General features: G+C 41.0%; 1 pseudogene; it reads right to left on the bottom strand.

The window, feature by feature from the left end:
- Positions 1 to 4153: 4153 nt before the first annotated feature.
- Positions 4154 to 10581, bottom strand: LOC109218363 (annotated as a pseudogene).
- Positions 10582 to 12248: the final 1667 nt, after the last annotated feature.

The following is a 12248-nucleotide window of genomic DNA, read 5'->3' as shown; positions in this document are numbered from 1 at the left end:
GTGTTCTATATATATTGGCATACCAAGAGATCCCCGACTTGCTTAAATGAGGATACCGGGAGATCCTCGGGATACCAAGAGATCCCCAGTGTTTATGATGAGGATACCAAGAGATCCTCGGGATACCAAGAGATCCCTGGTGCATATAATGAGGATACCAAGAGATCCTCGGGATACCAAGAGATCCCCGGCTATTATTCCTTTTTGAGAGCGGTATTCCTTGTATTGTTACTTTTGCTTTCTACTACTGTCCTTCCTTATTTATCTGGTTTAGATTCTCGCTGTAGACTTTATTTAAACTGTTTCCGTTATCTTATTATTTATTATGTTTTATCTAAGTAGGGCCCTGACCTTCCTCGTCACTACCCGACCGAGGTTAGGCTTGGCACTTACTGAGTACCGTTGTGGTATACTCATGCCCTTCCTGCACATGTTTTTCATGTGTAGATCCAGGTACTTCCTCCCAGGCGTATCATCCTCGTGGTGGAGAGTCCTAGCTGAGACTTGAGGTATATCTGCTACGTCCGCAGACCAGGAGTCTCTACTCATTCCGGCTTTAGCACATAGTCCTTTTCTTTCCTTTCATGTTGTTTAGACATTCTGGTGTAGAGCAGATTACTACATTCTATTAGCCTGTGTTTCCCGTGAATTTTCGGGTTTTGGGATTTAGTTGTAGACTTCCGCATATTTTTTTGAGTTGTATAGGCCGAGTGGCCTTATATACAGTTGTTATTTCCGTATGTTCAGTTTTTAATTAATTATTCCGCACTGTTAGGCTTACCTAGTTGTAGGAACTAGGTGCCATCACGACATGTTCATAGAGGGTGAACTGGGCTCGTGACATTCATGGAGGGTGAACTGGGGTTGTGACAAGTTGGTATCAGAGCTCTAGGTTCATAGGAGTCACGGAACACAGGCCGGTTTATTAGAGTCTCGCTGATCGGTACGGACACGTGCTACTCGAGATGATCAGACACCCGCGCCCCCTACTGCAGCTGCCAGAGGCCGGGGCCGGGGGAGAGGTCGAGGACGCGCATATGGTGCAGCCAAAGCACCTGCACGAGCTGCCGCCGAGGTACCACCAGCAGATCCAGCCGGAGCCCTGGCACCTGGCACACCTACTACTGCTACTACTACTCCAGTGCTCCNAGGCCGGGGGAGGAGCATAGACTCCCGCCGTCCGCACTCCTAAGAAGCGAGTGCAGGTTGAGCAGGCTCCAGAGATTATTCCGGCACCGCCTGGAGCGCCAGTTCAGCCCGAGGATGGGTTAGCTGCTTTAGAGGACGAGCTGCGGAGACTTGAGAGGTTCAAGATGTATGATACCCCAGTGTTCAGTGGATTAGCATCAGACGATGCCTTGGGATTTCTAGAAGAGTGTCATCGTATTCTTTGCACTATGGGCATAGTGTAGTCCAGCGGGGTTTCTTTCACTGCTTTTCAGCTTCGGGGAGCCGCCTATGATTGGTGGCGGACTTATGAGATAGACAGTCCAGTCGAGGCTGCTACACTGACTTGGACCCAGTTCTCGGATATGTTTATGAGAGAGTTTGTCCCCCAGAGTCTCATGGATGCATGGCGCGCAGAGTTTGAGCATTTGCGCCAGGGTGCTATGACCATTTCAGATTATGCTATCCGTTATACCAGGTTGTCCAGGCATGCACCGGCTTTGGTTGCTACAGTTCGGGAGAGAGTTCGCAGGTTCATTGAGGGTCTTATTCCACCCATCAGATCTAGCATGGCTCGAGAGTTGGAGATGGACATTCCTTATCAGCAGGTAGTGAGCATTGCTAGGAGGATTGAGGGTATGCTTGCCAGGGAGCGAGGAGAGAGGGAGGCCAAGAGGTCTCGAGAGTCGGGTCACTACTCTGGTGCCCGTACCCCAATAGCAGGTCGTTATGGCAGAGGTTATCCGGGTCGCCTTGTACATTCAGCTCTTCCAGCAGCCGGTAGTACTCCAGCTCCACCTACACCTCAGGAGCCTTATTATGCACCTCCAGCTTCTAGCGCGCCTCCTGCGCGGGGTGCTTCCAGAGGTCAGTCCAGCAGACCTGGCCCTAGTCATTCACATGCACCGCGTCCTCCCAGAGCTTGTTACGAGTGTGGTGATACACGTCACTTGGTGAGGGATTGCCCCAGACTTGGGAGGAGCGCGCCCCCACAGACTTCTCAGCCACAGCGTGCTCCTCGGGGTTCTCAGGCCATGGTCACAGCTCCAGCTGCTACCCCACCTGCCCAGCCGGCTAGGGGCGGAGGTCGGGGAGATAGAGGTCGCCCTCGAGAGAGGGGTCGGGCCAGATATTATGCTATTCCTGCTCGTACCGAGGTTGTTGCCTCTGACTCCGTCATCAAAGGTATTATTCTGGTTTGTCACAGAGAGGCATCGGTTCTATCCGATCCGGGCTCTACTTACTCTTATGTGTCTTCTTATTTTGCTCCTCATTTGGGTGTGCCTCGGGATTCTTTGAGTGCCCCCGTTTTTGTTTCTACTCCTATGGGTGATTCTCTTGTTGTGGACCGCGTTTATCGGTCATGTTTGGTTACTATTCGTGGTTTTGAGACCAGTGCAGACTTATTATTACTCGGCATGGTGGATTTTGACATTATTTTGGGCATGGACTGGTTGTCACCCCATTTTGCTATTCTTGATTGTCACGCCAAGACCGTGACGCTGGCTATGCCAGGTATTCCGCGTATTGAGTGGAGTGGTACTTTAGATCACACTCCCAGTAGAGTTATCTCTTTTCTTAAAGCTCAGCGTATGGTTGAGAAGCGGTGTGCCGCGTATTTAGCTTATGTGAGAGATGTCAGTGTTGATACCCCTTCTGTTGACTCAGTTCCAGTGGTACGGGATTATCCCGATGTGTTTCCAGCTGACCTTCCGGGCATGCCGCCCATAGAGACATTGATTTTGGCATTGATCTGTTGCCGGGCACTCAGCCCATTTCCATTCCTCCGTATCGTATGGGTCCTCCTGAGTTGAAGGAGTTGAAGGATCAGTTACAGGAATTGCTTGGTAAGGGTTTTATTCGGCCATGTGTTTCACGGTGGGTGCTCCTATTTTGTTTGTGAAGAAAAAGGATGGTTCTATGCGCATGTGTATTGACTACCGCCAGTTGAACAAGGTTACAGTGAAGAACCGTTATCCTCTGCCTCGTATAGATGATCTGTTTGACCAGCTTCAGGGCGCACAAGTGTTTTCTAAGATTGACTTGCGCTCTGGTTACCATCAGTTGAAGATTCGGGAGCCAGATATCCCGAAGACTGCCTTCAGGACTCAATATGGCCATTACGAGTTCCTTGTCATGTCATTTGGGCTGACCAATTGTAACGACCCGACCGGTCGTTTTGAGTCCTAGCGCTCCGTTCAGCAGTCGGAGGCCATGAACAGCTTCATTTCTGGTATTACGACTTGTGCGCGTGGTCGGAATTAAGTTCCGGGAAGTTCAGAGTTGATTTAGGAATAGAATTCTCATTTCAGAAGCCTAAAGTTGAAACAATGAACTAGGATTAGAATTTGGAGTAAACGACCTCGGAATCGGGATCTGAAGGTTCCAGCAGGTTCGTATGATAATTTCGGACTTGGGCGTATGCCCGGTTCGGGTTTTGGATAACCCGGGAGCGTTTTGGCGCCTATTGTGGAAGTTAGTATTTTAGAAAAAATTCCATAAGTTTGGCTTGAAGAGCATTTCAGTGTTATCGATGTCCGTTTGGGATTCTAAGACTATGAATAGCCCCGTATGGTGATTCTGGAGTTGGGGGCGCGATCGGAAATGAATTCGGAGGTCCGTAGGTTATTTTGGAGTCATTTGGCTAAAGATAGGAATTTGGAGGTTTTTGAGAAGTTTGACCGGAGGTTGACTTTTTGATATCGGGGTCGGAATCTGATTCCGGAAGTTGCAGTAGGTCCATAATGTCAAATAAGACTTGTGTGCAAAATTTGGGGTCAATCGGACGTGATTTGATAGGTTTAAGCATCGAGAGTAGAATTTGGAAAGTTCAAAGTTCATAAGGCTTGAATCGGGGTGTAATTCATGGTCTTAGCGTTGTTTGATATGATTTGAGGCCTTGAGTAAGTCCGTAATGCATTTTGGGATTGGTTGGTATGATTGGTTGGGGTCCCGGGGGGGCTCGGGTGGATTCCGGGTGGTTAACGGAGTTCTTCAGCAACACCACAAATTTTTCATGCTGGAGAAGGTGAAATACATACATATATCAGTCCTAAAGGGAAAACATAATCTTTTCTTATGCATATGCAGATGAATATCATAACTACTTATCTTGGACTCTAAAGATGACAGGATTAGTCTCCTCCTCTTGCAAACAAATCTAAAAATATCTCAATATCTTTTGGTGGGGTGAAATGTTATATACAACAACTATGTCACAATCCCAACACTCGTTGGCGTCAGCTATATGAAGTGTTATATGTATTGCTATTAATTCGAGTCATGCTATTGCGGTCAAACTGGAAAGATGAGACTTGAGATCTGAGTGCAACTTCTTTTAGCAACAGTACTTATAAGGGGAGATCAGCTGTCAGATTATTCATGCATGGCTAGTTGAAAGAATTGGCTTGATCCAAACTAAGCTTTAATTACATTTGTATGAGGCAGACCTAATGAAGAAGCATACTAGTCATACTTCTCTTAAAAATTAAAGCATCAAAGCGCTTAGGTGGTCATTGACCATAAGATCTAAAAAAATGCAGGTTTAATCACCCACAGCTAAGATATCACCGAGCTTGGTAATTTTAGCTTTAGCAAATTAAAACCCCAAGTTTACCTTTCATTTATCGACCTTCTTAGACAACAATCATTTCTTATTCCGATTCAGTAAAAACTTTTAAATTTCTGCCTTCAGATTGTATAACAAAGAATTTAATATAAGTGTAGTCTTTGCACAAAGATAGATTACGTGGACTCCTTCAGGTTTCTCACAATTACAAGAAGACCTCTTGTCAAAAGTTACAACTACAAAATGTATCTAAGAGTCAGTGACTAGCATGAAGCCACATACTCCCTCTTCTAACAAACTGAAAACTCTTCCTAATTTGAGAAGGAAAAAAGATAACTTGGGATGTGACATCATACGCAACCATAGAATAAATTGAGAACATAAACGGATTTGGGATATTACTAACTGGAGAAATGGAGTTACTATCGGGCTGAAGTACAGAAACAAAAATGGTAATGAAATCCATGAATTAATCGCTACCCAGGTCATGCAGCTGAAAGTTCATACCTCATAGTAGTTAACAAGGTGATCTTTCAAATCCTGAGTTGTCATCCCTGGAGCCATTTCCACATATATAGTCGATTGCATACCACAGCTCTGTAGAATAGAAAGTAATGCAGATAAAAACACAGCCTAAGAGGAGGACCTGCTGAGCAGTGCAAACTAGACAAGCTTGAAGACGGTTCAGCTATTACCATTGGCATAAGATGTGGAGTGAAGCTAACAGTAACCTTTGAATTTGCAGCTTCTCATAATCCTTGTTCGATCTCTGGCACTGTGAACAAAACCAGAACTCTTAATTGTATAAATTACACTTGATAAGATTTTTCCTAAGCAAAACTCAGGAGAATGGAATTTTTGTCAGCAATGAACTACCCATTTCGCTAACTTTTTGGAAACTTGAGGTATACCACATTATAAAAACAGAAGACATAAGCAATTGAACTTCATGCAGAATCTAAGTCACTCAACTTATACCATTAAGTTAAAAGCCTTAGTGTTTCTCCGATATAAGAATTACCTCTAAACTAAAGTCGATTACAAAATAAATCGTCGTATTTATCAAATAATAATTATTGTGTTTGACGTGATCTGATCCTAGTGTAATGGGTTAATAATAGTCTTTCATTTTACAGCAAAATACTATTTCCACAATTCTAAGAAAGAATCATGTTATTGCTATTTCAAAAGCCAGATGAATTTTGCTTTTTTTTTTTTTTTAATTTTATAAATTCTTAAAATATCTTTTATCTTCTCCTGAATTGGTTCAACCTTCAGCTTGGTCTGATAGAGTATCATGTTGGGGTGAGATGATATGTCAATATTTAGTAATCTTAATGTAGCACTTAACTTCGTAATTTCTCCATTTAAGAAATTAAGAAACAGTAACTAAAACAATTCAATATATGCATAGCTGAAATGGATTACTGACCATGCCTATGTCTGGTTATACCATAAGAACGTATTCCTTCAGCTATTTCAGTGAACAGATTTGCCTCCTTCGCAGCACGACCTTCAAGATAAAGTATGAGAAGCTGGTTACTACTGCTAAAGTAGTACAAGTGGCTGGCATGACAAGGAAATGTTACAAAAAAGTACAAACCTGCTCCACTAACACCAGATTTTGAGTCGATAATTATGTTTCTTACTTCAATGAGATTGGACTGCAATAATAAAGGCAGAGGCAGAATCAACCAAGAGTGAGCCATGGACCAAAATAAAGGAAAGGAAAAACTAAATACATTAGCATGAGCACTATAGCATCTGTGCATCAAGCACCTTAAGCTAACAACAAGGCAAAAAAAACATGTGTTCAAATTATAAAAGGTCATCTTTAGTTACATTTTGTAGAACAAGCTGACATATGGGACAACTATTTTACCGAGTAAAAGGAACTGGCATCCCTCAGCTTATCAAGGAATATCTTGCTAATTCAGAATCAAGATTGACACAAGTAAAAGCCATTTTTCTCAAGAAAGAAGGATCATAAGATTTTCAGAAAATTGTAGCAGACACTCATGAATGCACATTTAATGGAAATTGGATCAATCTCGGATATCAGAAACTGGAAGAACAACAAAACCGACTAGTCAAAGGCACTTTCTACAAGACAGACCTTCTAGTTCACCTATATTAGCAACTTAAAATTTAGTCAAGTACTGGTTCAATTGGTATCTGTTATAAAAATGGGCTTCTTGACAACGAAAAAATGTACACATAACATTGAAATTTCTTACCTAGGATGTTTCAAACTTGCTTTTGATTACGGATCCATTGAATATCGTTATAGATTGGAGATTTTAAAGGTTAAAAGGGACTTAAGTAAAACTATGAGATGAAGGCCAATAAAAGGTTATTACCGAGAAGCTTATTTTCTTCTTATAATTTTAGAATGAATTATTCATTCAAATTTCAGATTTTCCAACAAAGGAGGCCTATATAACCAGATACTTCCATTGTCAAGAAATCTTGACAAACTCACAATGCAGGCAATAAAGATACGCTTTGGTTTTCAACTTAGATGCAAACCTTTATCAAGGGAATAAGAGGAAGTTGAACAGATGTCGGATAACAGCCAGGATTTGCAACCAGACGAGCACTTTGAATTTCTCTCCTCGAAATCTCAGTCAAGCCATAGACTGCTTCTTGCTGCATCAGTCAAGAGAATACTCATTCAAACTGCTGAGCTTATATTGGCCACAAGAAGATACTCAATTGGAGGAAAACTAATGAAAGAATTCTCTCATTTCCGCATATGATACTCCAAATTTTCTCGTTAGGACTCTGGTTGTAAACCTTCATATAACACTATATATTTGTATCAAACATGAAGTTCCTTTTATTTTTTCATTTTTCTGGAACGAGGGAGAGAAGAAATCGACTACTCTACCTGCAAAGTTGTTGCTTTGTGAGGCTGGCCATACCATTCCTCATACTCAGCAATATCTCGTAATCTGAAGTCCTACATGACCATGATGATGATAGTAAGTATAGAAATTTTTTGAGATGCAGAGAAGTATAACTGAAGTATAATCTGAATGCATACCGCAGAAAGATCAACAATCTTTAGATTTGTGGGAAGACTTTTGATAATTTCCTGCAAAATGTAACTAATTAAAAAAATTAAAAACTTAAATACAAGTCTCAAGATCTCCATTAGAATTTATGATACACAAAGTGAGACCACTCTTCCTTTGATAAGAGGCTGATTAATTTTGGGAAATCTGAGATATGGAATTGCTACAAACCTGAGTTGTACCATGTGGCAAACAACAAAAAACAGCATCCACAGCAGAGAAATCTGCATCCTTAACAGCAACCAGACTCGGAAGATCCTAAAGGGAAATGGTTGATAAGGAAAAGATATAGAGGACGTAAAATTAATACTTCATGGTCTAAATTGAAAATGCACAAAAAATATAGAGGAAGTAAAATTAATACTTTTGGGTCCTATATAACATCAATTCAAATTCCAAAAAGCATAAGAAAGAATAGAAGTATGTGAATATGAATATCCATACTTGTGTGACTAGGTGAGGAAAAACCGATTCTATTGATTGGCCAGCTTTCCTGTCAGCGGNCGTTTATTAACTTAGTTCTAAGCGAAAAGTACATAGAATAGGAGGGAGTAGGTCGATGATACATCTAATGATATACGAAAACAAGAGCATAATGTAACCAAGCAAAAGCACCCAAATAACATGATAGCACGGGCTGCAGAAGGAGAACATTAACTTACCTGGATAAATGGGTACAGAAAAGCGCCATTAACATTTTAGCCATATTGGGTCCTTCAGTTAAATTAAAATGGGGGGAAAGATTATTCTCTCATTTATCTTCGAAGAGTTTTCATCCCATACATAATGCATAACTTTTTCTAATCGTTATCCCGCACATAACACATAACTTCTAATGCTCAAGAGTAAAACTCTCCTCTCGATCATATCACGATTTAGAATAATAAGTATCTTCTTCCACTATGTAAGATCTCCAAAAACGACTTGACTATCCAGACAAATTTTTAGAAAAATCTGAAGATCCATTTTCCATATCGTTCCTTGATAAATTTCACCATGTTTAATCTCTTTGAAACATTATAGCAAGAAAAGCGACTTGTCCTCCTAAATATTAGGAACCATTTAAACTACCTTGGTTGTTTTAACAGCACGCGACGATCAGCAATGTAGTGGCAAAGGTTACTTTCCCATCGTAGCGTAAACCACAAACCTTGCACAAGCCAAGTTCATAACAGCTACATTAGCCGAGTGCGTGTTATTAAAGGCGCGGTTAAGTCCTGAAGCGAGGCTCAAAACATTTTGAGTGCTTCTCCTTACTTAGGGGACGCTTCATTGTTGTCATCAAGGCTCTAAGGCATACTTTTCCTTGTCAATGAGCATAAGGATAGAAGAGACAAAATTAAACAATTGATATTTCACTTTATCGTAAATTTTCTTCAATTTTTTTGTCCATATATTTGGTATTTATGCTTATAGATATTAGTCATGGATTTCACATATATATATTTGTAGCTTTCTCCATTTGCGTCTTTCTTCATTAAACACACACTTCATTTGCTCTTTGCGCTTAAGGCCCCAACAGACCTTAGAGGTTTTTTGAGTTTCTCGCCTTTAATAACATTGTCTCAAACAATGCTCCAGGTTCCTCATTGACCAAAATCAGAGTTTGTCTTGAAAATGATCTTTTTTCGGTTTTACATCTAAGCATGTTTATTGAGCTTAGTTTAAAAAAGTATTAGGGCAACATATAGCTCTTGCTAAGATGATAGCAATTTTCAGAAAGCTTATGAGATGGATAAAATAAAATAAGGGCAAGAAGCAATCTCTGCAAAGTGCCAATTTTGCACTTCAATTTATTGAATTGCTAAAAAAAACTTATGTTTTCAAATGTTATGAAAAGAAACAACGAATGGCGACAAACAACTACTCAATCTACTTCAATTTATGTAAACATATGTCCTTTTTAGTTGAACTCTTCAATTTTAGGTTTCCACTATTATCTTCAGTGAGAAGTTTTCATAACCACCCAAATGGTATAATATTTTTAAGACCACACATGTTAAAAGTCTTCCTTTTTTCTTAAAATCAGTGCCGAGTCAAATAGATTAACATAAATTGAAACAGAGGAAGTAATTCTTAGTGCACGAGTAAAATAGACATTTATCAGACATCGTCTTACAAGCATAATGTCGGATTGTGTTCAAAGAGTATAACTTTAAGACTTATTTGCAGGCTCATTTCTTTTCAAAATTCACAGAACCAACAGTTACAAATTGAACAATAAACTGAAGCGGGGCCATTCGACAAAGAGCAAGATTAAATTGTACAGACCTCAGTACCAGTGTAACCACTAGCTCCAAGCACACCAATACGCAATTTGTCCAACTTGTTAGCTTTACCCTCCCCAAACTGCAAGCCTTGCGCTGGCGATGATGTCGCCATCGATGTAGCTCTTATTCTGAAATTCCCAACCTTACTAACCTTCAGTTCCTCCTGCAAATCGCTTCATTAATCAGAAAGCAGGAAAATAGAAAGGTAAATTTCATAAAGCTAACCCTAACTAATTTTGGGATTGGTTGAGATTTCAGTTGCGAATTAAATGAATGATGATTCAAAATTGAGCATTTAGATTGCATACTTAACCTGAATTTTGCAAAGGGAAGAAGCTCCATTGAAGTGGCTTGAACTGAGTGCAGCCAATGAAGAAGACATTGTAGATTCACACTTCCAGTATGAATTATGCAAAATCAGGAAACAGAAGAGTAAAGGGTATAGAACTGTCGAATATATAAAGATCAATTGACCCGACTCCACCTACTCCAATTTTAGACATGTGATTCTTGAGAACGTGGGTATGGGCTTATATTATAGTGTTGTACGATGTAATTGCTTTTGATTGAATACAACACAACATTATTGTAATGACCCGACCGGTCGTTTTGAGTTCTAGCGCTCCGTTCAGCAGCCTGAGGCCATGAGCAGCTTCATTTCAGGCATTATGACTTGTACGCATAGTCATAATTAAGTTTCGGGAAGTTCAAAGTTGATTTAGAAAGAGAATTCTCATTTCAGAAGCTTAAAGTTGAAAGAATGAGCTAAGATTGGATTTTTAAGTAAACGACCTCGGAATCAGGATCTGAAGGTTCCAGCAAGTTTGTATGATGATTTCGGACTTGGGCGTATGCCCGGTTCGGGTTTTGGATAACCCGGGAGTGTTTGGCGCCTATTGTAGAAGTTAGCATTTTAGAAGAAATTTCATAAGTTTGGCTTGAAGTGCATTTCAGTGTTATCGATGTCCGTTTGGGATTCCGAGACTGTGAATAGCTCCGTATGGTGACTCTGGAGTTGGGGGCGAGATCGGAAATGAATTCGGAGGTCCGTAGGTCATTTTGGAGCCATTTGGCTAAAGATAGAAATTTGAAGGTTTTTGAGAGTTTGACCGGAAGTGGACTTTTTTATATCAGGGTCGGAATCCGATTTCGGAAGTTGCAGTAGGTCCGTAATGTCAAATATGACTTGTGTGCAAAATTTGAGGTCAATCGGACGTGATTTGATAGGTTTAAGCATCGAAAGTAAAATTTGGAAGTTCTAAAGTTCATAAAGCTTGGATTGGGGGTTGATTCATGATTTTAGCGTTGTTTGATGTGATTTGAGGTCTCGAGCAAGTCTGTAATGTGTTTTGGGATTGGTTGGTATGATTGGTTGGGGTCCCAGGGGCCTCGGGTAGAATTTTTGAAGGGCAAAGGTTGCTGGTTGCTGTCATAACCGCACCTGCGAAAAATGGGCCGCAAGTGCGGAGCCGCAGATGCGGCCAGGGGAGCCGCAGATGCGGTTTGGACTTAAGTGAAGGAGGGCCGCAGATGCGGTCGAGAAGCCGCAGATGCGGAAGCGCATCTGCGGAAGAAGGGTCGCATAAGCGGAAATAAGGGAGGCCTAGAATGACCGCAGATGCGGTAGAGTGGCCGCACCTGCGGAACCGCAGAAGCGGTCAATGGACCGCAGGTGTGAAAATACCTGGAGGCAGAGGACTTGTTTTAAATCGGGGTTTTGGTTCATTTCACCCATTTTTCATGGCTTGGGGCGATTTTTTGGAGAGCTTCAAGAGGGGATTTACGTCATCAATGTTAAGGTAAGTTATCCCCACCTATTTTTGAGTTGAATGCATCAATTATGTATGGATTTGGGCATGAAAATTAGTATAAAAATTGAAGTTTTGGTGGAAGACCTAGAAAATTATATTCTTGGAATTTAGCCACGAAATTGAGCATGGAATTAGGAGTAAATTGTATATTTGAGTTCATAAGGTCATGGGTAATCTTTATCTTCAAAAAATTCCGGATTCCGGGCACGTGGGCCCGAGGGCGTTTTGGTCAACTTTTCGTTCGGGGTTAGGAATTGTTACAAATTGGGTTGTGAAGTTTAATCGAACATATATTAATGGATTTGTGTCATCATTAGCTAGTTTTGGAGCATTGTGCGTTGTTGCAAGTCTTCAG

Source organism: Nicotiana attenuata, unplaced genomic scaffold, assembly GCF_001879085.1.
Source record: "Nicotiana attenuata strain UT unplaced genomic scaffold, NIATTr2, whole genome shotgun sequence".
Classification (NCBI taxonomy): Eukaryota; Viridiplantae; Streptophyta; class Magnoliopsida; order Solanales; family Solanaceae; genus Nicotiana; species Nicotiana attenuata.
The sequence above is the reverse complement of the archived record's forward strand: the minus strand, read 5'-3'. Positions and strand labels throughout refer to the sequence as shown.